The sequence below is a fragment of the Sphaerodactylus townsendi genome, linkage group LG03, assembly GCF_021028975.2.
Source record: "Sphaerodactylus townsendi isolate TG3544 linkage group LG03, MPM_Stown_v2.3, whole genome shotgun sequence".
Classification (NCBI taxonomy): Eukaryota; Metazoa; Chordata; class Lepidosauria; order Squamata; family Sphaerodactylidae; genus Sphaerodactylus; species Sphaerodactylus townsendi.
This window is the reverse complement of record NC_059427.1, coordinates 111,435,221-111,460,638: the sequence shown is the minus strand read 5'-3', so window position 1 is coordinate 111,460,638 and position 25,418 is coordinate 111,435,221. Positions and strand designations below refer to the sequence as shown.

At 41.0% G+C, this 25,418-nt stretch overlaps 1 protein-coding gene and 1 long non-coding RNA gene across 4 annotated transcripts in view; one reads left to right on the top strand and one right to left on the bottom strand.

Moving 5' to 3' along the window:
- Positions 1-25,418, top strand: part of SHISA6 (shisa family member 6) — a 339,241-nt gene that overhangs the window by 81,877 nt on the left and 231,946 nt on the right. The gene's annotated exons all lie outside the window — the stretch shown is intronic.
- On the bottom strand, positions 1,937-25,418 carry LOC125428387. The gene is made up of 5 exons (XR_007243820.1): positions 24,487-25,418; positions 12,449-12,588; positions 7,821-7,894; positions 5,970-6,071; positions 1,937-4,776 (listed from the first exon to the last, which is right to left on the bottom strand). It is a non-coding gene; the product is annotated as an uncharacterized LOC125428387 (long non-coding RNA).

Below are 25,418 nucleotides of genomic sequence, written 5' to 3'. Positions count from 1 at the left end.
TTTCCTGTAGGGCTAGGTGCTTTCCTGGGAGTTGCCTTTTATTTCATTTACTTTCGATTGCATCATGTAGATTTGGCCATTTGCATGAATCATCTTAAGGTAATATTTTCTTTTCAGGTACCCTCTGTGGTTCACCTGTTCTTCATTTGCTGTACTGTATGAATGTTATAAACTGTGCTGTTGCAGGATGACATTTTCATTGTCCTGCTACCTAGCACGTCACCAGATTTGTTGGTCTTTTGATCTCTTGTAGGGTTTTTTTTTTACTGTTTCAGTGAGATTTGTGCAGGAGATGCTCCTTACAGATTGTGCCATAAGGTTACTGCCCAAGTTATTCACTTCTTGTTCAAGGCATTGTCATTATAACAGGAGTGCATTGTACCGAGAAATGTTTCCCCCCAATATTATAAATATTTTATAAAGTGATTTAAGGGTTATATATTTTTGTGTGTCTACATAATCTGTGAGAGATATAAAGATATATATATATGCAAACAAATATAAATAATAAACTGTACAAATCAGAAAACATGTCAGTATCCATATTCTGCACTGTCTATGTTCTGTGTAACATCCTGTGTATACAGTTTGATGCTGAGTGTGCTAATGTGATGTGAATAGCAAATAGCAAACACATACCATACCATCTAGCCATCATGGCGATGCTCACAGTCAACACCCAGGAGCTTGTTGTTTACCGGGACCTTGATGGCTTTTCCTTTAATGACTGATGATGGCTGTTTGGATGGGCTTCTAATACACTATGGTATGAGTTATTATTTTAAACTTCTCTTGTGCATATTCTGTATTCAGACTGTTGAAGAGTGGGCTAACCTTTCTGAAAGACTTGAGAGGAGATAGGGGCAGTCCTGTCTGTGATACACCATTTAATGGTCCTAAGATGCTATGACTCACCAGGCTAGCTGATTGTCAAGTCTCTTCCAGGGTCAGCCTCACTCTGTGGCACACTTGCGCATTTATGGTGGTCTGTACTGCTGGGCAGGCACAAACCACAATGATAATCTAACATTGTTTCCTGCTGACTCACTGTGAGACTATTGTACATTTATATAGATGTATATGGAGATACTATTTCTACTGAAACAATGTACTGTATGTGGAAACATATTGTTTCGTCTGTCCATCATTGTTGTTATTTCCATGGATGTTCATCATTCACAAGTTGTAAAAAAAGAGAAAGAGAGAGACATTTCTTTTTCTGACATTTTTTGCTGTTTAAATGGAAGAAAATCCTCTTCACAAATGTCATCCGAAGTGATGTGAGTTCTGTAGAACTGTCACAGAAGAACCAATATATGTGTGTATTGTCTATGTTTTGTGTGTTCAAATAAAGTTTACTGAGGTGGAGGCAGAGCACAAATGTGACAGTGCAGTGGATGCAACATATGTACCAGGAACCAACTTTCAGACAGAGGACTTGTGCTTCCTCTGAGGCCACCCTTTCAAAAACGGGGCAGGGGGTACATACTGAGATTACAGACAGAAGTGACAGATGGTCCAGGTAGTGAGGGAAAACACAAAATGGGATATTGCTATATTCTGTCTATAATAAATAGGGCTGCTTGCTGAAATGCTGAGGCAAGCTCCCGGAAGTATCTTATGCCCTAGGAACTGCAGTTTGTTACAATCAGAATTTCTGTTTGTATGAAAGAATACCGTTTTTCTTCCTACATTTGTAGATGCTAATGGGATCTCTCTCCAAGAAATGTGTTTGTGCTTGGCAGGGCAGAAAGGCAAATATGGGGCAAACAATAGATAAATGATAGCAGCCGTGTGCAAGACAGAAAGTGTTGAATGGCCTTTTGTTATGTCTTTATACAACATATTGCCAAATCTCACTATTTTATTGGGAAGTTTTCTAAAATAGATTTCACCCTCCCCAAGAGTGCCAACTCTTCCATAGTAATGTGATTAATTACCTGTATTATGTTCAAGCATTATTATTTTCGGAAAAAAACTTTCAGACTCGGCAGGACAACAAAAAGGGCTTGAAAATATATTCTACTGATGCTCAACTAAGATGCTTGAATTTATTCTTTTAATACCCCAACCTTAAACATGTTTACTTTTAAATAAATCTCATTTATTTGGGTAGGATTTCCTTCAAAGTACATATGTTTCAGATTAAATCCTCTATCTGATCCTTTCTTAAAGATTCTGGAAGTTAGATTCATATATTTGAGCTGTGAGACTTGGCAATGCTGCTTGCATAGCTGTGCCCAGTGTGACAATTTTGTGTTCTGTGTCTGATTGATCTGGCCTTTGTGATGTTGGTTTAGCTGTTAAAATGTTTACAAGTAAACAGCCTTGCTTGTAAGCTTCCCAGGAGCATCTGGTGGGCCACTGTTAGAGAGAGAATGCTGGGCTAGACAGACTTTTTTTTTGGTCTAATCTAGTAGAACATTCCTTCTGCTCTCAACAGTTTGTGAAATGTGTGAAAAATTTCAAAAAGTTATTTGCAAGTGGAGGCTTTGTTGATGATGCTGATAGAAATGCCCCTATCCCAGCCTATTGGTGAATACTGCTGTGTGCATGTGAGTGTCATAATTGTTCATGTAAGTGATGGCTTGCTGATCTCATTGCTTTAGATGCTGTAATTGAAGGCATGTGTCTTGATAATTTTGTCTGATTAATGTTGTGTTGGCTCTAATATCTCAGTAATGCTACCTGTAGGCAGAGGTGGTTCTGTCTCAGCAAACTAACAGCAGCTTTAGGAAATAAGCTACCATCATTGCAATTGCCTGATATAACTCCCTCTGGAGAAATGTAGCTTCATGTTATGGCTGTATCCCAGGTGGCTTCTATTTAGCATTAATTTACTGTTTTTAGTGCTATGTTTAGTTAAGCAGAATGTCTGAATCTGTGTTGAAGCATTTTTTGCACTTTCTTGTGATAGCTATGCTCCAAGGGCTGAATCAAGGGCTGATAAAAAAAAAGATACTATTTGAGGATGAAAACAGGGACATATGACATACTAAATACCATGGATACCAAACAGATAACTTCAGGGATTTGACATTCCATGAGTGTCAAGTATGACACGCTGCTGGATGAGTCATCTCACTCTGACATTTTAATCCAAAGATTCTTTCAAAGCATATTCTGCAAACCACGGGTTGCGGCAATAGGATCTTGTTTCAATGCAAATAATCTGGGAGTTCTCATATTGTAGGCCTGCTGGTGATTCAAGGTCTCCTCATAACTGCTGGGAAAAAAACAACAGTGAATGCTGAAACATAACAACAACAACAACAACAACAACAGAAACAACAACTACTCTGAACACAATGTTCCATTGCTTTATTCAGTTTGCTTGCACTGCTTTCATTCCCTGGCGTCTGTGCAACACAGGGCAATACCCATTTCAAACTAGTATAGTAGAAGCACTACTCTTCCTGCCGTTCCCAGATTGTACCATATTTGTATGAGGGTGAGATAGATACACGATAAGCATGTAATTAGTTCAGCAATTGTCTTAGAACACTGGGATACACTAAATGCTGACAATTGAAGGAAGCGTACTTCATACCATTAATTTGTTGACCACGTAGCCCATTTTTCTCAGTTTAAAAGTAAGTCCCTTTTATTACTGTATCTCTAATTAATCCTAGGAACTGAGTGAATAAATATCCCACATTACAAAGACATTGTTTACATGCAGCTTAAGAAATTTCAATGCCAAACTGTTTTAAGTACTCCTGGGACAAAGAGATTAAAAGCACCAGAAGGTAATGCTACAGCATCTCTCTTTTAATGCCTGATTCTTAAATTTAGTTTGAGTTTATGGGACTGGAGTCTGAAGAGGAGCATCAGTCATTCATTATTTGTGATCTACAAAATGAATGTATTCCTCCAATTGTTTACTATGGCCACTGGGTGTTTGTCAATCTCCTGGATTTTGTCGTTCTTGGTGAACAGCAAAAACATCAACCTCATCAAGTTGTGGAAGAATGTTTTAAATGTTTTACATGGCTGATAGTCTCCGTTAGATTCTTGGTCACAACTCATTCAGATTTTAGCCACAGCTGTCTCCATTCATATGCAAATATGGTCTGAAGGAAGTGGGACAGCATGCTTATTAGTAAAGAAGGCTGTTCCTTGTTCCCATTTTTAATTGTTTTTCCAAAATATTAGCAAAGCATGGACATACAACTGGTCAGAACAATAGTATGTCAATGAAACCACAAACAGCTTAATGGTCTGAAGTGGAATTACATTTGTTGGCAGGGGGAGAGATGAAAGAAGGTAGACAGGAAAAGGATAAGAGACAGGGATAAGGATGATGAGATGACATTTCATGTATCCTGCATGTTATGCATGTGGTAGCCATTATTCCTTACAATTCAGAGGAAGAAATCTAGTTGAGTGCAAGCAAAGAGTTACATTAGGTATTAAATTTAACTTTGAAATGATAGTGTGTCCACCTATATCATATCTGATGCACATATCCTATTACTTTGGTGAATTTTCTACAGTGTCCCATGTAGAAATGTGAAAAGAAATGACAAAAGTAGGACTTGGACCAGGGCCTTTCTCTTCCAGTCACCCAGCAAGCTCTGCAAGCTCTTCAGAGCCATTGACTTTGCCTTCCCTCTGTTGATGTCCCTTGCTTCCCCTGAGTGCTGTCTATGGTTCTGATGTTTGCTTCCCCCAGAGTGCTGTCCATGGTACTGATGTCTTCATCCAAAACAGTAGGTTTTTTTCCTTTGTAGATTGTATTTCAAATTTAGCATCCAGTGTTTCTCCACTGTTTGCCTGTAATAAAAATAAACTGACTAAAAACTATTTTATAGATGTACATCCATAAAAATGCATGTGCCTCTGTGGATATCCCCCTATACTGAGGTTCCCAGAATCTTCAAGGGGTGTGATTAGGATCTCCTTTGATTGTGTCACTTCATATGCCCGTGCCCTCAGATGACTCTGGTTCATTAAACAGTTAATGTGCTGCCAGTTAGATGTGATTAAGGAAAACTAGAAGGGACATAGTCTCATAGCAGCAGCCAGAGTTCTCCATGAATGTAAAAATTGAGGCTCTGGTATGTAGTTTCATTAACTGTAGTATGTAGTTTCATTAACACTTGTTAGCAAGCTCTCATTGGCATGGGGTTATCAAATTGCAGCCATCTGCATCCCAATGAATCAGTTTATGTCACTCTAGATAATATCTATTCACTGAGATGGCATGCAGCATCCTCTGTACACAGTGTCTATTGTACTCTCATTTCTAATTGATACTGATCCATATTCTGCTGCCAATAGTATATGTTACAGAGTGGTTAGGACAGAAAGAATATTTCGTGCTCATTTTACACTGAGATATTTTGTGACTCACATGGTTTATGGCATAAAGATTCCAATAGAGACAGACATTTTTAATTTCTCTCACTTTTTAATTTGGTTATCTGCACTTTCAGAAAAACTATGCTCAGCATGGGCCAGAGGAAAGAAGACAGAAGTGAAAAGCTATCTATGTGGTTAACTAATAGACATCATAAACATGCTTAGAGCAAGTACTTCCATGATTTCATTGCAGTAAGCCAGGGAAGGATCTAACAAAGTAGGGAAAAAATCAACACCATTTTAGATTTATTTGAAATTATATACTATATATCCAGTAAGAACAAATCCAGCTATATTTGGTAGCATTATATTTTTCATACACACAGGACACAGAACTTGAAAAGATTAAAATATACTGTAACTGAGAAATTCTCATAGTTCAGCTAATTCTGAAACCATACTTAGTACTATTTCTGCATTCTGCAGGAAATGTACTGAGCGTTTCATTAAGCAAGTTTTGATCTTGCTTTTATAGAGTTCTGTTTCCAGCTGTAATTTCACAGGGCAGAACTGAAATTGTAAAGAGATAACTGGTAGAATTAGCTGTGTGTCCTGGCAATTTAGTATTTAGTGCTCACTCTACACTAAGATGTTTTGTGACTCACCGTTTTTGGATTTGGAGTTGGCACTTTTAGTAAATGGCTGACCAAAGCAATAATGGATCTCTGCCAGACTGCAGTAAAGGATCTTTATTGAATAGATGACAGCTGCCAATAAGACAAGAAAGAAGAAGCAATGTGTTGGTCATTAGGATGTAGCTTGCAACTGAATTGGCACCAAGAGAGTCCCATAAAGAAAGGATATCTGCCAAAAACCTTGGAGAGCTGGCAAAGAGGCATCAAGGTGTATGAGAAGTGCCCTTCACTGCCAGAAATATAGCAGAGAGGCCAACTGAGTTATTTAGATGTGTCATCATCACAAGAATGTGAGAAAGAAACCCATACAACTATGCATATAAGGAGAAGCCTGACAATAAAATGTAGGCAGGCAGGTGGACAGATAGTTAGCATGGGCTTATTTAGACAGAAGCTTGTAAGGAATTAGTGCCACAAACACATCATTAAAATGAACCATTAATTACAATCTGGTCAAACACAGTGCACTCTTATACAGAGTTAATTGATCTTGAGGCCATTGAAGTCAATTCATTTAGAAAAGGTGTGACTCTTTTGGGGATTTACTGTTCTTGGAAAAGTGTAATAAAATGGTAGGTGAAAATTCCTTGATCCTGTCATGGGGCAATTACATTCAAATCCAGATCTGAGGGTACGTATCCTGGCTCAGGACTACTGGGGTCAGCCAGTTGAACTGGAAGGTGCAATCAGAATGTTGACCAGGTAGAAAGAGAAAACCAGGCTTTTAGGATTTGTATTAGACTTGGTAGATGCAAAGTCTTCATCCCGCCAGCCTACTTACTGTCTACACTCTGTATATGTAAAGGGCTCTGAGACCTGAATATACCCAGTCCAGACTTACCAGGCTAAGTACCCCCCATGTTAATGCTCCCAGATCAAGTTACTGAAAGCTAATGCCTAGTATGAAGCAATACATATTGGAAAAATGGCTCCACTACAACTTTGGGTACTGTAGCTGCCATTTCTTCCAAAAAGAGACCTTGGGATCTTTGTAGAATGAGTGCATGAGATATAGCAATTAACTCAGCAACCAGAATGATGTGGTTTACAAATAAAGTAATGAAAAATTATGTTTATTTATTTCAAATATTTTCATCTCATCTTAAAACAACTACTTTAAAGCACAACTCAGTACTTAAAGTCAACAGGTTGAATCCCAAGGCAGTTTTTACCACCACCTCCCACAGCCCCCTGAGGATCCAGGAACCCTCCAGAATAGTGTGTCATGTGCCACAGGTACTACAATAAGAGCAGGGATCTGCTAAAATTGCCCCTCTCAACTCTTCCAGAGCAAATTCTGAGAGGTCCACCTGCACTAGCACAGGAGTGAGGATGGTGATTTTGACCAATTGGCCATCCTGCTGTAGCCTCACATTGCCTGTTGTTCTGGAGGACAGACATGGGTAGTACTGACCACTCCCTCTCAGAATTCTAAAGGTAACCACAGGGGTGGGGACCCCTGCTTCAGTTATCGTTTAAACTGCAAGAGAAAATAATTGGATGGCAAAGAGTGGAGTACTTTGGCACTACCATCCTTCTTTGGCTCATATTATACGTCTGAGTGTGTTGTAGATTATTAACTACAGGACACTAACGGAACACCATATCATGTGGATATAACCACACACGTATCCAAAATGAGAAAGAAACCAGAATGGGCTATCATGAGCTTCCCCAGTGTTGATAAACTATTCCCCACCCTGCCCCTGTTGCGTAATGTTATCTCACACAACTGGTCACTGAAAACAATAACTATTCCCAAGACAGATTGACCTTAATGGCACAAGAAATTGATTAAGCGCATCATGTTTACATGCTCACCTTACATCAGTCAGAATCAGATTTGCACTCCTTCACCTGCCTGCACCTTAGGCAACTGGAATCTTCTGTTGAAGCTGTATAATTTGTCACAATGAAAAAAGAGCTTGTTAGTACTGATGCAACTGGCACTAATTGAGAAGCAGTTGTGCTAGTCCTGTGGGCTTGAGAAGAAACTACCGAGGCTAAGCAGCTGGCTTTTCATAGTTAAGGTTCTGCCATGTGCCCCTGCCATGCCACACACCTGTGTCTTTAAGGTGTCCCTTATCACCACCTTCTGTCTGTGAATTTATTTGTAACAGCATTTGTATAGCAATCTATTTCACCCTAATGAATTCCCCTTTCTTTGCCTTGCGCATTATGTCAAAATAAATCACAGTGTTCAAATGAAAAGTCAGCCTATTATTGAATGCTCTTTGTGAGGGAGGATTATGACAGCTGCATGAGTCCAGTTTGGCAGTGAGCATTGAGGGTGGGAATCACTGCAGTGCTTACACATGTGAACAGCGAGCAACTTCTACATCCTCTTTGGACTGGTTGCCTTTTGATATGTATTGACTGGTGTTTGAGTGCATATATGGGCCTATCATTTCCTGTAGAGAACTCATTAAAGCTTCTTAAAACTGGTACTTTGCCTACAAAGGATATCAAAAGAAATTCAATATTATAAAATGGAAATATATAACTAATTCTGTTGTCTGGGATTCATTCACAATTAGCTCTAACTGGATCTTACAAATCATGGGTCTAGATATTACAGAGTCATTGGAGCTGGGGGTAATGTGAAAGTCACTCAAGAAAGTCTTTGGACTGACCTAGGGCATTATGCAGCCACCACACCTATCAAACTGGCCAGTATCATATTCAAATCATAATATGCTGAACAGCTAACAGCATGAGTGAGATGCCATACACCAGTGGTTCTCAACCTTCCTAATGCCGTGACCCTTTAATACAGTTCCTCATGTTGTGGTGACCCCCAACCCTAACATTTATCCATTTTACAGATGGAGAACACTGATGCAGAGAGTCTTAGGTGACCTCTGTGAAAGGGTTGTTCGACACCCAAAGGGGTTCCAACCCACAGGTTGAGAACCACTGCCATACACTACAACACACACACACACACACATACATATATACATATACATACATATACACACACACATACATATATACATATACATACACACACACACATACATATACATATATACATATATATACACACATATATACACACACACACATATATACACACACACACACACACACACACACACACACATATATACAATCACCTCATCTGAACTTGATGTGTGTGAACCAATTGCGCAGGCGATCAGAATACTGTATAATAACTAAAGCTTTATCTTAGTGAATGTCTACCTTCCCCCAAGAAATGGGTCAGTAGCTAATGATAGTGATTGGAGAAGATTGTCAAATTTTATAGGTGACTTAGAAGCCAAGTATTCCCAGTCAGAGTTAGTAGTTACGAGGGACTTCAATGCTAGGGTAGGAAATGATCCTATTCAATTATTCTCCCAAGAAGATATAGATCAAGAACTCCTTAAGCTACATTTCACACCACATGTAAGGACTTCTAAGGATCTCATTTCTAATTCAAATGGGCTTCACTTAGCCAAATTGGCCCTTTTACACAACAAATTCTGGCTGAATGGATTGATTAAATTTCCAAATTCAGGCGAATTTACCTTTATTTCTTCCCATGGGTGCAGCATAATAGATTACATACTCGTGTCTCCACACTTGCTAACCAACCTCCAAGCCTTTAGGATAGGTGATTCTATTATTAGTGATCACCTCCCACTCATCCTTTCCTTCACTGAGACCTTAACTGCCACATTTTCAAATTATAAGGCAATCAACACAACCCCCATAATAAGATGGTCAACCCAAACATGTAATAAAACCAAGGAAGCGCTAAGCAACACTATCTGCAAATTTTTAGGTTTCTCAGTAGTTACTGCAGATAATGCAGTAGAGGAAACTATGAAAAACTTGTTTCATACTTGGTGTCCCTTTTAGGGGAACCAAGAGGGAAGGGGAATTACAAAGGTAGTGATTGGTTTGACACACACACACATATATATACATACATATATATACACACACACCTATGTAGGGGAAAAGAATGCATTTATTAACAACTCTAGAAAGGCATTTCAAACGAGTGAGTCATGTGTGCTGCATTTTTTTAAAGTAAAGTCATTGATTCATTTCCTGCCCTTCCACTGAGAGTAGCTCAGTGTACATTTTATCTTTGAAAGAAACCTTCTGCGAGGTAGAGTAAATTGAAACAGACTGACTTGCCAAAGTTTCTAGTAAACTTCATTGAGAAGAATACGAGCCTTGGTTTCCCACTTCCAAATATCTGTCACTGCTACACCATAGTCCATCTGGAAAAATCACACTCCAGATAATGAGCATAAAAGCAAAACCTGGTTTTTGAGTTAGTGCTAAACATTTTAGCTTTTTTGGACAAGTCCATCATTCCTAATATATCAACTTCAATTATTTATTGATTTGATTTAAGCATGCCCAGACTCAGGGCAACTTCCAACAATACAAATAACATCACAATTGAAGCATTAATAAATACAACTTTAAAACCATAATTCCTTCTCTAAAATTCCATTTCTGAAACTTTGTCAAAATATAAGAGCCCTACTGGCTCAAATATTTATTCCATGTAATCCAGCATCCCATTTCCCAAAGTGGTGAACCAGAGGCTTGGGAGTGAACATAGGCTAAAGTTTTTCCCTGTTGATGCCCCAGCAAGCAGTGCTCAGAGATGTATCATCTCCAAACTTAAGTAATACCCATTTGTAGACCTATCCTACATGAATCTATCTGTCCCTTTTAAAAATCTTCTAAGCCAGTGGCTGTCACTACATCCTGTAGCAGTTGGCTCCACAATTCCACTTGTAAATTATATACTGTGTGAAGAAGTACATTGGTTGTCCGCAAGTATTTGAAGAGGGGGACAAACCATTCTCTCCACACCATGCATAATATTTAGTGTTGATCTATCCCTTTCTTTAAGCAGATCATGGACAGCCCTCTGGGAAGAATACTCTGGTTTTGGATTAAGCAAGGTGATGGTGTAGATGCCTTTACAGTCCTGTCCCAACTCTATGAGTAACAGTTGTGTTTTTAAATGAAAAAAATTGAAGGGGCCTGTTTGAAGAAGAATTGTGTTGGTGGGGTTGCATAACCCCTCTTCCTTTACTGTTTCTTCCATCCAAATCACCTCCACCCAAAATGGCTTTTTTTCTGAGGAAAAATGAGTTTGTATGCAAGGCTTGGGCAAGATAATCTCAAGAAAGTGCGTGGAAACTGGAGCTCTTCCAAGCAGCAGTAACACAAAGGTAAACACAGGCAGCATCCAAGGACTCACTTGAGTTCTTGCAATGGTGGTTTCACAACACAAAACCCCAAACAAATCTATAGAGTTTAATACTGAATTCAGTAGTTTATAGTGCCCCGGGTGTGTTTGTTCCCTATTTATATCCTAAAGGCACAAATAACGAATGAGAATGAAATACACTCAACACATTTGTTTTCACTGGTTGTTAAACCATCAAGACTATCCTACACAATTAATTCTCAACTTTTGTCAGTATTAATGATACCTCCCATCATGGTTTCATCAGCAACATCTTTGTGTTTCTATTATCTTGGCTACAAACAAATTATTGAATAAATTGTCCTCAGGAATTACTCTTATGGAACTCCACTAATTATTTTTGTTCTGAGCTGAATCTCAGCATTGCCCTTTAGAAAGTGTCTTATTTATATATTAGTTTATTTTGATTTGTGAAAATCCTGTCTTCTAAAAATCATGCCGTCTCCCTCTTCTTCATATTATTGTTTGAAGATTGTTATTGATTATATATATATATATAAGAGTTAAAAGGGACTAAGGGTCTATCCGGCTCAGAGTCTTGCTGCAAAATAAGAACAGCCATTCACAATCTTTGACAGATGGCCAGGGGTGGCCAAATTATATCACAGCCCTAATTTCCACCATTCTTGCCTCTCCCTACATAAGGTTCTTGCCTCTCCCTGTATAATATTATTCAAGGAGCTTGGCTTGGTAGAGCCTGCCTGCCCAGGCTGAAAAAGATGGGCATTGCTGACCCATGAAATAAAAATCACAGAGAGCAGGCATTACAGAAAGGTGCTTATATAAGACATGACTCAAGATTTTAATTTTTTTTACAAATGAGCCAAAGCATATGCTGCACTTGAACTGAGTGGGGGGAGATTTGTTCCCAGTACTAAATACTGTGAATATCTGATCAGCCTGTGAGATTGAAGGAAAAAAAATCCAACATTTGATCCCAGGGGAAAATTTATTGGGATAATTTCTGTGCCACTAAATACCCTATGAAAGTTCCTGATACCCAGTGGAAGTAGGAACAAACCTCTCTCAGACCTCAGTGTGCCCGGTGAGCTATGTTGAAACAAAAAAGTTATCATTTGGACCAGTGAATACTGGATGACTTGCTCTGAAAGCTGAAATTCCCACAACAGGAACAAACATGCCAGCCTGTGCTGCCTAGTTGAAACTCATAAATGATCATCAAGAGGAAACATGTTCCTACCTGTACAGCTGGGATCGGCATTTTTCATATCCAGCACTTCCATTCCTGCAACAGATTGCCCTGTGGGAAGCTGACTGTAGTTTGTCTTTTGTATTGAGGCACTGCCAAGATGCCCCACAGAGGATATGGACTCCACTTTTCTAAGGAAGGGTAAGAAGAGTTTAAAATAGTCCCGCCTTTCCCCACTGAGTTTGCAATCTGATACTTCCTTGAATTAGCTGATACAAATTGAAGGCTGCCTTATTCTGTGGGAAATGGATAAAGGACTCATAAAATGACCATTTTATCTCACTGGGGCTTTGGTTGTGGCCCATATTTACTCAATTGGAATGTGATGCTTTGCACATCATAGAGCTTTACAACACGATCATTCACATGTGTAGGTATCACTTATGTATACATGTGTTCACAGGAGGCGTGACAGATACCATTGAGCCAAGTAAGACCAAGTATTTTAGTCATTTGTTCCTGTGAAATTGTTTGGGACCCATATCTATCATTGCCACATCCGCAGCCTTTTGTGCATGTGTCCATGGTGCAGTTTGTCCTGATATATCAACTGGATGGTTCACAGATGCCTTAGTAATTGAAAGGCAAATCTGCAGGCAGTGGGCTAGGACCGAAGCATTGGAACACTGACAAATCCCAGGTCAGTGATGATGAATTTTTTGGGATCTGTATGTCAAAAATTCAGAAAATGCCTAACTTGACTCTGTTGGCGTGTCATCCCCCCCCCCCCACCGCCACACACACACAATTCTTTACATGTATCAGTCATGTGTGGTGCTATGAAGTATATAAAGAAACATCAAATGATTGAAAAAATTACTCAAACTGAGAGTTGTTGAGCCTTGGTGAATGCTGGCTTGTTACACAAAACGTGGTATGTCACCTTTACACATGTGTCATTGGTTTGTCATCACAGTCCTGGGTGGTTTGCAAAGATGCTGTTTAATTTTTAAAGCCTATTCAACTCTATTGGAACAGATTTTCTATGGAGATGTTCTGGTAACTGCTATAATTCTCCCCCACCCATCGAACAAAGAAGATGCTGGGCACTATTCACAAAAGGGGGAGATCTAATGTTAATTGACTCAACCTTGCTGTTAAATTACAGCTCTGCAATGAATAGAGGTTGGTCTCCAGTGCTCACATTCTTCATATTTGATCTATGTATTATTGTACTCTCATGACTTTTCTTTCTAAGGACCAGTCCTTGTTTTACAAGATTTTGGTTTAATCTCATGTGAACACTTATGGTTTAAAACAAGGCACCATTCCAATACACATGCTGTTGGCTCCCATATTTTAACATTGCATGTATCACCTGCTGTTAATGACCAGATAACACTCAGTTTGCAAAATAGTTCAGTATCAGTAGTTCAAGTTGAATGAAGTAGCAGGTTCTTAACATGACATTCTGTCAAATCAGCATCTCCTCTGGAACAGCTTTTCTACCTGCAGAGGAGAGAGAGGGAGACTTTTGCCTATTTCCCCCTCCCACTGCACATTCCCAGTTTGCTCCACACACTTCCTTTTGATCCGTCAACATGTAAGAACACAGTTGTGGAGATACAGAGTGCTGCAGTAAGAAAGTGAGGCAGGAAAATTGCCTGCCTTCCTCTCATCTAACTTATGGGATGGGAATATGGATTCACTCAGTATGTTTCTGGCGAGCTCACTCTACGGGCATAAAAATGTGTTTTGCGACTCCTCTGGAACCATGGAAGACCCTCTGGCGGATCACATGACAACTGATTTTCTTCTAGCGGTAGTCAACCTGGAATTGAGATAAAGCCCCATCAATTTCTAGAGGCTGAGGTTTAAAGAAATGGAAAGTCCAAAAAGAGAAGCATCACTTTTGCCTCTTCAGGAAGCAAAATGTCAAAAGTGCCTACACAGGATCAACAAGATTAGGAACTCCTGTGTTGTAGGATTCCAAATGTCCACATGTTTCCTCAGTGATAGATTATGAAAGGCAGGTGTCTTGTGCAGTGATGCTCCACACACACTGATGGCAACTGACTAGTCCTTGAAGTTAGATCTCTGTCCATAAGCATTAACATAGATTCATCAACATATGCATTATCTCATGATGCAAGGGGATTCTAAAAAAGACTACCATATAGAATGATAAGCTGCAATATCTGTGCTAATCCATCTATAATGCTTCACTGGCCAAGAAGAGTATTCCCTGGAATGAAACAGTAAGGTAAAAACTAGGAAAATGAATGTTCTACTTTCCATTTGTCAAACATCCTTGCAGGGCTGCAGAATCTGACATATCTCATCCATTCCTGTGACTATGGTGAGTCAAGGTACTTCTTTCTCTCACTTCAGAAAGAATGTGGTTCTTTTTGACCTATAGTTTGCATTAACCAAAAAAACAAAAAAAACCTCAGCTGTTAACATGTCTCACAACAAATATAAAGAAGCCAGGAAGGGAGTGTACAGGCACTGCATTCCACAGCCACAATGACTGCTAGGCCAAACTTTGTCTGTTATAAGTAGGCAGTCTTCATTTTAATTAGGGGAATTGGCTGACAGCAGAGAGTGAGAGGATGTAACTGGAATCGATAGCCTATGTGTATCAAGATAGTGGTGGGTGAAAACTTTGTAGAGACTGGGACAAGTATAGAGACATCATCTGACCTCAGGTCAAGGACGTATGTAAGGGGGGGGGTTCAAACTCCCCATTACATGTCCGAAGCTCCGCCTCCCGTTTGTGGGTTTTTTTCAAATATTTTAAGTGGTTTTTGGTTTTTGGCATGCAGGGGCGCAATTCTTAGGCTAGCAGCACCAACATTTCAGGGATGTTTTGGGAGACTCTCCTGATGCTATTAGTCAGGTTTGGTGAGGTTTGGTTTAGGGGGTCCAAAGTTATGGACTCCCAAAGGTGGTGCCCTCATCCCCCATTGTTTCCAATGGGAGTTAATAGAAGATGGGGGCTACACCTTTGAGGATCAGCAGGCACCCCCCCCCCCAAATTTATCATCGGGAGAGTCTCTTACTGATACCACCCAGGTTTTGTGAAGTTTGGTCTAGGGGGTCCAAAGTTATGGACTCTCAAAGGGGTGCCCCATCCCCCATTGTTTTCAATGGGAGCTATAAAAGATGGGGGCTACAACTTTGAGGATCCATAACTTTGCCCCCCCCGAACCAAACTTCACCAAAACTGGGTGGTATCATCAGGAGGGTCTCCTAAAGATACCCTGAAAGTTTGGTGTTGCTAGCTTAACAATTGCACCCCTGACACAACCAAACCATAGTCCTGGCAATCTGGCTTCTGTGGCACACAGACACAGCCTTGCATTGATATGCAGCTTCTATGGCACACAGATACACAGCCTTGATTGTTAAGCAGCTTTTAAAGCCCCCCTGCTGTTGGCACCTCTTAATGGGGACCTGTGGATGGAGGAATTTCCAGAAGTTCGAATAAAGTGCAAGGCAGAATGATTGAGGGAAAATATCCCATCCCCAGAAGTACACATACCCCACAGAGGCAGAAACAGGCACAGGAAAAACCATAGAACATCTGTAGAACTGAATAGATAACAAGGAACATTTGGCTCAGGGATAGGAAAGAACTGCCCATATCCTAAAGAACCTTGGTCTGATAAGGCTGCAAGGGGGAAATGAACTCTCTTGAACTTACAGCCATCGCTTAGGGGATCTTCAGAGTGGTAAGAGGATCAGGAACCAAACTGAGTTAACCTGGTCCAAAATGCCTAAGTTTTTCAGAAGGGAGGGGTACCTGGCTCAGCTCGGGAAAAGCTTGCAAATCTTAACAAGGCAAACCTTAACAAGGCCAATGCCATGGCGGGCGCTCAAAGCTTTTCTTCTGAAGGGCACAAACCTCAGGAAACCAAATCTAAGGCACTGGCAACTCCTATTTTGCAACTCACAGCCATTCTAAAGTAATTCCTACCCTATCAAAGCACTTTTTTTACTGCACAAAAGATCCATCCGGAATAGCCCCAAGTTGGGGCAAAAGAGGAAAGCACTTTGCAATCTACTATGCCTCACAGCCATTTGGATGGACTTGTGAACTAATAGGGTTGGCTGAACAACATAATCCTAGGAGGTGAAAAGGGGAGAAAGATTCCCAGTCATAATAGTCACTCTTACAGTGCTTTACACAGGAAATCACACACACTCAAACACACCAAAGAGTTTCAAACCGGGATGTCTCCCTATGTTTGCACCCTGAAAACACAGTATTGAGACATGCAGGATCCACCACTAATCTGTTACCTTAAATAGGCAATCTCCACTTTAGTTGGTGGGACTAGCTGGAAGCAGGGAATTCGAGATGGTAACTGGAATCACTAACCTATGTACATCAGGATAGTAATTGGTGAAAACTTTCAGTGAGCAGGCAGTTGTGTAATTACAATATGGTTTTATTAAAGAATGAAAATAGTAAACAAGAAATATATTTTAAGCAATGAACATAAGCATACAAAGCATACTAAACCTGACTAACAAAAGGGGAACATTGGACTGGGTTTCAGGGATGGATGGCAGTTAGCAGTCTTAAAGGGATGTCCAGGGGAAGCAGCACTAAAGAGGAAAATGACCAGGAGCAAAGAAAACAGTCCACACACACAAGTGAGGGTGCATGCACAGATCCAGAACACACACACACACACACACACACACACACACACACACACACACACACACACACACACACACACACACACACACACACACACACACACACAATGAATGGCCAAAGAACCAATATTTATACCCCCAAATGGGTCACAAGATAGTATGAGGTATGGACTCTCAAAGCCAGGAAAGCCAGAGAAAAAAATTGATAGCTTTTCCTGGATTCAAGCAAAAAGACAGAAGAGACTTGATGAGTTGTTATGACCCAAAAGAAAGCCTGTTTCTCTTGAATACTGATTGCTGGGATGGGTACAGTAGAGAATGTAATGGTCTGCTCAAAACAGTGATTAAATCACTTTAGGATGACTCAGTGGAGATTAGCTAGCGCTATTGTCCTGTCAAACACACCTTAGGATCAGGGGGAAAGTTCAGCAACCAACTGGTTTCTTAACCAGGCTTGGCACACAAGATGGATCCTAGAACTCTCTGAGAGGCATCCATTTTGTGGGAAGCAGTATTGTGGAGAGCCTTTGCGGCACCCCTTAGTGGGAGGAGGGGTCCAACTGCTTACAATTCAGATGCCTTTGAGGCTGGTATGAGTAATATTAATACACAAGACCCAGGACTGTTCAACATCAGTTTATATTCTGAATGTGGGCAGCTAACCTCACACCACATAGCTCATCTATACCCAACTTGCCCTGAGCAGCAGAAGCCAGCTTCTCAATTATGTGAGTTTAATAGTGAATAAAGGCCAAGAGACAACATGTACAACCAAGGTGTACAAACAGCACCTGGAGACAAAGCCTCCTCCAGGCGCCCCACCCACCCTGCTGCAGGGAGCTGAAATGTGCTGGCCCCGCCCACCTGCAGAGTTGGGCATATCCTCAGCCCTACCCCCTGGCCTGCCTGGAGACCCAGGACATGACCTCATCCCATTACTTTTAGAAGGCCCAGTCCTGCCTTGAACTATCTTTTTAAGTTATGGTGAGCATTTCAATTAGTAATTTTCATATTTAGCAAAGGCTCGTGGGTATGTTGTTGAAATGATCACCAGATCTTGAAAACATAGTCCAAGGCACTGACCTTGGAGATCAGGGATATGGCCCCATCCCCCTGCTTTTAGCAGGCCCAGTCCTGCCTTGGACTATCTTTTCAAGTTATTGTCGAAATGCTCACCATAACTTGAAAAGATAGTTCAAGGCAGGACTAGGCCTGCTAAAAGTAATGGGATGAAGCAGGGTTAGAGCTCAGGGAGGCCCAACTCTACATGCTTTTGCATGTGGGCGGGGTTGGGGGTTTTTGCTTTCTGGGCTCCTTTGGGAAGGGTGGGGCTCTTGGGGGTGACAGGAGGCTTGAAAATATAATCCAATGCACTAGCCTGCTCCGTACCTCCATTGGGGAGGCTGACTCTTTGGTCAACTAGGAGGCCGATTTTGCACCTCCCACGTGATCAGATGGCATGTGCCCAGAGACATGGGCAGATACACCACTGTCTTCAACCTTGCCAATTTTCTGAAACTGGTCTTTCATTCATTGCTGAAGTAGCCCATTCTGTCATTGGTGCAAACTGAATGGGAGTCCCTCTCACTCAACACATCCCCTTTTGCATTCTGTCATTATGAAAAGTCTACGGTGGACATTTCAAAGTAGTAGCCTGGGTGAGACTGATGGGCAAAGCCCTACAATGAAATCAAAAGTATTGTTGACATAAGAACAAACCACCTTGGTTGTAAGGGAGAGAAAGGAGGCAAGATTTCTCCAAACTTGTATTGTAGATAGCAGACTGATGCAAAGGTGGGACAGCAGTGCCTTCAGGCATCCTGGTACACTAGATGGTATTGGGGTACCACATTGTAAAGCTGTGATGCAGTCGTATACCTTCTCATTGAAGGGAAGATGTGTGATGAAATATTGCATTAGGTTTTTCAGCTGGCTCCTATTGAATAGAGGGGGCTTCTGCATCCTAAAATTATAAATACCACCAAGTGCAGCACAGCTCCTGAGGATTATAAAAGCTCCAGAACAATATGTTATTCTGCCTCCCTACCACCTTTGCTGTTCACATGTACAGGAGCTTACCCAGCACCCCATCTTTCTGGACATATAGACGGGACAGGAGATACCCTAGAGTGCTTGAATGGGGGATGGTATTGTTTCTGACCCAAGTTGCTGTGCAAGCACATAGATTTGTGACAAACTTTTTGCTGCATCATGTAACTTGGCTCACTTGCTTGAGTAATATATCAATACACCTTCTGCAGTACATACACCTTTGTACTATCACATATGAGCTTCTAATTAACAAGCTTCTTTCTTTCCATGTGGTTGGAGGCAAACATAACTCGAAGAAAGATTGTGTAGAAGACATACAGCAATGTTACAAACGGTAACAATCCTTATTCTACTGTAGCTTGAACCCATTGATCCTCATCCCTGCCTGGGATGACACTAAGGGTCAGTGTTCTGACTTTGGTAAACATTTGATGAGATAGTTTCATATGGCAGCCTTTTAAGTCGCTGAAAACAGTCATGCCTCTCTTTCTGTCACATTCTGCTCCGACCTTCTCTTGCACAAGCTAAACATTTCTAGTTCTTCTGTCCTTTTCTCGTAGGTAACATATATTTTAAATTATTCAGCATCTTAATGGCTGTTTTCTGAATCCTCTCCAAATTTACATACATCCTGCTCAAAATATGGTAATCAAAACTGGACACACTGTTCTAGCATTTGCTTTATGTTGTTGTTCCAGTACCGTGCTATTGATTTTTGATTCAGATTGTGATCCACTCTAATCCCTAAAGCTGTCTCAGGAATAGTAGAAGCTAGCCAGTTTCATTCCTTTTTGTGGTTTATGCATTTGAATTTATCTTTCAATTGTGTAATACTTCACCATTTGTCATTCTTTAATTGTATTCTATGGCATATAACACAGTTCTGTAGTGTCATTGTGAATAATAATACTGTCCCCTGTGGAATTTGCAGTTCCTCACATTTCCTGTGCATTGGATGAGTATAATCTCCACCTTCATCCAAGTTATTAATTAAAATGTTAAATAGCATTTGATTTATGTCAAACATCTGTAGGAACCACATTTTACAGATATATTGAATCAGAATTACAAACTGGCGGTGGAAAGGCAATTACCATGGTCAAGTATGGTGCAGGCCAGGCCAGTTTTTCAAAACCCATCCCTGTCCGCCAGATCTAACAAGGCCCAAGAAGGAGACAGAAAAAAAGTCTTCCTTCCTTCCTTCCTTCCTTCCTTCCTTCCTTCCTTCCTTCCTTCCTTCCTTCCTTCCTTCCTTCCTTCCTTCCTTCCTTCCTTCCTTCCTTCCTTCCTTCCTTCCTTCCTTCCTTCCTCCCACCCATCCACCCTCACCTGGCATCCAAAATCTGAGAGGGCTTTTGGAAGGGGAAGGGAGGTTGGAACTCTGGGATTGCATTGAGAAGAAGTGCCCTCATGGTGTCTCTGGAGGTAGAGTTTGGGTTGTTCACTGTTGAGGTGGTGGAATATACATGACCATCTCTCTAGGTGACATATGCATTTTATAAATGTATTCGAGTGCCAGTGTAGTGTGTGGTTAAGAGCAGGTGGATTGTAATCTGAAGGACCAGGTTTGATTCCCCACTCCTCCACATGAGCAGTCGAATCTTATCTGGTAAATCAGATTGGTTTCCCCATTCCCACACATTTCTGCTGGGTGACCTTGGGATAGTCAGAGTTCATTCAGAACCCTCTCAGCCCCACCAACCTCACCAGGTGTCTGTTGTGAGAAGTGGAAGGGAAAGGAGTTTGTAAGACCATTTGAGTGTCCTTACAGGAAAGAAAGGAACTGGTATAAATCCAAACTCTTCTTCTTTTTCTAAATAAATGAATAAATAGTTTTTATTCTGTCCTTTCTCCAAAGAGCTTGGGATGGTGTGTATGAGCCTTCCTTCTTATAACCAGAATGACCACATGAAGTAAATCAGGCTAAGATAAAATGACTGGCCCAAGATCACCAAGATAGTTTCATGGCAAGTAGGGGATTTGAAGCTGGGTTTTCCCTGCTGTAATATTCTAACCACTGTACCTTACTGACTTTCATCATGCTGGTGATGCAGCCCATCACTGCGCTGTTTCCAAGTTAACATTCTGCATCAATAGGCAGCCATTCCCTCTTATAGGAGAAAATGTTCTCATGTATGAGTAATGGCCCTTACATCCTGGTCAATGACACTGGTAAATCTGTTTAATCTCTGTGCTATTTGAGATATTCTAGTACAATATTGTTAGTGTGGGTTGCTAGAATTGTCTTTCTTTGAGGTTTAATCCTCTCCACTGATCTACAGCAGTTAAATCTTGCATTTTCTCTCTAGAGCAGTGGTGGCGAACCTATGGCACGGGTGCCAGAGGTGGCACTCAGAGCCCTCTCTGTGGGCACGTACAAACAGAGTGCCCCCCACCCCCCACACACATCTAGGCTAGCCTGGGCCGCCGGGCTCCATTATTAGCATTAAACCTAACACCTAGTTTTGGGGAAGCAGTGTAGGTAACCCTGTTAAGCGCTGTTAAACCTCACTGATTTTCATGCGACGAACTAAAGCACAATTCTTTACCTGGGAGTAAGCTTGGTTGCTGGCAATGGGGCTTGCTTCTGAGTAAACCCTCCTAGGGTCGTGATTCACCTGTTGGAAGCGTTGCACAGTTGCTTCAAAGCCAAGCCACCAACTACCACCAAGCTTACTTTCGAGTAATGCGTGCCTTGGAGCCAACTGTTTTTTCTAAACTAAAACCTCAGTATTCAGGTTACATTGCCGTGTTGGCACTTTGCGATAAATAAGTGGGTTTGGGGTTGCTATTTGGGCACTCGGTCTCGAAAAGGTTCGCCATCGCTGCTCTAGAGCCTATGCATCTAAATAAATGCAAATAAACAATTCAGATTTAACTAAGCAAAACTTGAACCCAAATTGCCTGTAAATTAATACGGTTGTTATAACTCGTCCCAACAGTCATATTTGGCTTTGGGTTCTGGTTGTCTGACCACAGGACAGTTAGAGGGAGGATGAAAAGTGAAGTATGTGACTCTGCAGATATGAAATATGAAACTGATAGAGATGTTTCCCAATCAGCAGAACTGCATACAGTTCGCCTCTCTGAAGAGGGTTGGGTTAATAGGACTCTTTTTATAATATGTGTATGCCAAACATATGCATTATTTACTTGTTTGATTTTATGTAAGCAGCAGTAATTCTTGTTTGCTTGCAATTCTGTTCTTACTGGTATTGCACTTGGTAGGAAGAAATATTGTGTTCCCATGGTTTGGCATACAGCAGGCACTGCTTCAAATTGGGCATGGCCAATGTTATACGTGTTCCTCTTGGCAATAGCCAGCACTGTTGTTAGTTACACAGAACTAAATATTATGCTTGCTCACACTGGCATACAGGCAGGCAGCACAACTGGCTGGAGAGTGTAGGCAAACCATACGTCATTCACCTGCTCTGTCCTAATGTATGTCTGACAATTAGTAGCACGAGACAGTGAGAGAGAGAAGGTTAAACTAGATGAGACATTAGAGATCAGTGATAGATCAAAAACCTCTCCACATATGTGTTATTTCTTAAAATGCAGCTGGGCAACCACACAAGGGTTTTTTCCTCATGCCAGTTCCTCAAGAAAAAATGTCTCCTTCAGTTGCCATTAACCCAAGGAAAAAAACATGCAACCTTCCATTCAGAGATACACAAAATATGAGGGATCGGTTTTTGAACAAAAATTAAAGGATAGCAGCAAAGCTTTGTTCCCTCCAGCATCTTTGTGTTGTGTTTGTGTTGCATTTCTTTCAAGCCCCGGGTAAGACATGAGAAGGGGCAGAGTTTAGTTCCCCTCACCCACACGTTTTAGTTTGCTTTAAAAATACCCCTCATTCCAGTGACCCTGATTTAGATTTGAATTGGTTGACTCATACTTGAATATTAATTGGTAATCACTAGTTGCTAAACATCTCCTGACGCTGCTTTGCAAATGAGAATTTTCATTGCCTACAATACGGAGACTCGTGAAATTTGGCAGGAAGAATTAAGAGGTACAGTCTTTTGAGAATTTATCCCAGTTAAAGGGGGAGGAGTTACAGCTTCCCATTGAAACCAACAGAAATTAATGACACATATAATAACTAACAAATAAGTGTAATATCAAAAAAGAATAACCATTAAAATGACCACCCTCAAAAAACCATGTCATCATCTATAAAACACACTGCCTGCCATTTTATATACTGCAGCCTCTAGGAAACAGCCTGGCTGTTGATAATATATTGCAAGACAATTGTGTTTTTCTAGTATATCTTTAATCCAAAAGATAAACAACCTTTTGGCTTTGAAATCACTATAGGAGGATATGTTTCTGGAGAGTAAATGAACAGAGCATGCAGCTGACAGAGTAGAGCTTTCAAAAATCTGTAATAGTGGAGCAGCCTGATATGAGAACTAGGTTGTCACAAGTATTTAATCAATGATATTTTGGGAGAGTTATCCTGGGTGGAGGGTAGATGTGTTTCCTCCCCCCTCACACTCCAGCCATTAACAATGAAGCTTGCCTCTATCAGACATGCCCCACCCTAGGTTCTGTTTCTTGGGTCACATTAGAATATGACAGAATGTTAACAGATTGGAATTGAATGCTGGGAATTTGTCTTTGTGTTAGTAGATATTTCCCATGCCCATGAAGTTGTTTGTTTGTTTTGGCAGCTGAACTCTTAGTACTAGTCAATGCAATTTTCACGATTACCTCTGAAATGGTGTTACCTATCATAATATTTTTATTTTGCATCATTGCAGTGTGTTTAATATTCTCAAAAATATGAAGAAGTGACAGTATAGCTGCAACCCAATCATGTCTTTTTTATGCAACTATGACAATCTTAGGGGAGTTTTTAATTGTAAGGGCTTGCTACATAGAATATACATTTCTTTTAACCCTTCTCCATATTCCTTTGCTCTGATTCATTCCACATTGCAAAGTCAGTAATGTTTTTCTCACAAATTGGAGGAGATTGAATGCTCAAGGGAGAGAACCACGAGAGGAAGCACATAAATCCCCTAAACTAACATAAATAAATAACATTTTGGTGACACCCACCCAATCTATAAGTGTTCAATCTACTGTGCAAACATACCCTGTGCATGTAAACACTATATGTGTAAGGTCTGTGTGCAAAATCAGCAACTTCTGCTAAATCAGGGGTTCCAGCTGAAAACCCTATGTGCACAGAGTCCATTCCTATAGGAGACCACATGCTACAGGGTAAGGTCCACTGTCCAGTCCCATAGCCCATCCTCCTTGTAGTCAGTTTTCTTTAGTTTACTATGTAAAAAGGGTAGTGTTAATACTGCCCATTGCTCCACCCGTATCCCATTTCAAACATTACTCACTGTGAAAGGAACTGATACGCGTCCGACTTGCTGCAACCTAGTTTCAGAGTTCTGAGCCAAAATGGACACGTTGCTGGGAGTGCCTGAATCGTTCGTCAATGTGTTTGAAGTCCGCAGTAGATGAATTAAAATAAACAGTATATCTGTCTGGAATGATATGCTCTGTCTGCTTCATCACAGAGACTTTTACTTATCACACAATTAAAATGAGGCCCAGAATCTGGCGCTTTCATTCAATACTCGTGCTGGGCAGATGTAATTACACTGGATTCAACTTGGCCTCAAGGCCTTGCGGTGCTTTCTCTTCCTGACTTTTAATAGACCTTCTTGGTCTGTGGTTGCTGTTGTTCATAACCATATCATGCATCTTAGGTCTGCATCACAAATATACATTTGTATGAGTAACAAGGAGCAAGTTCATTTTCCCAGCAGAGCCCAAACATTCACCAGAGCTGTCTGAATCTCAGTAGCTGAGTTTCTGCTTGGAGCTCTTGGAAAGGGTCCAGAAGCACAGGAGTTCAGGCACGATCACTGAGCTGCTTTTTAATGGGATGGGTAACCATCATTTGGACACCATGACGTCAAGGTAAATGTCGCGCCTCTGGGGCCGTGATGCCTCCCATTGGGCCTGAGATGGAACGGCCCTTCAGCTGATTTCAGCCCTCTGACTTCCTGATACAGGGCCAGGCCCAGAGCACGTCCTGATGCAGATGTTGACATACATAGAGTACGCATGGTTCACTTACATTCTGTCTCACATCTGAGCAGCCTCCACTGTGCTCTTTATCCGATGCCTCCATTGTCGGTTGCAGCGTGGCTTCTGGGTGGCCGACAGTGAAATGATGATCAATCAATATCCTGATGGCTTTCCCCAGTTCCCTTCCCCCCACCTCTGACTCTCTTTTGCTGCCTACAGCTCCTCTGTCTGTTCA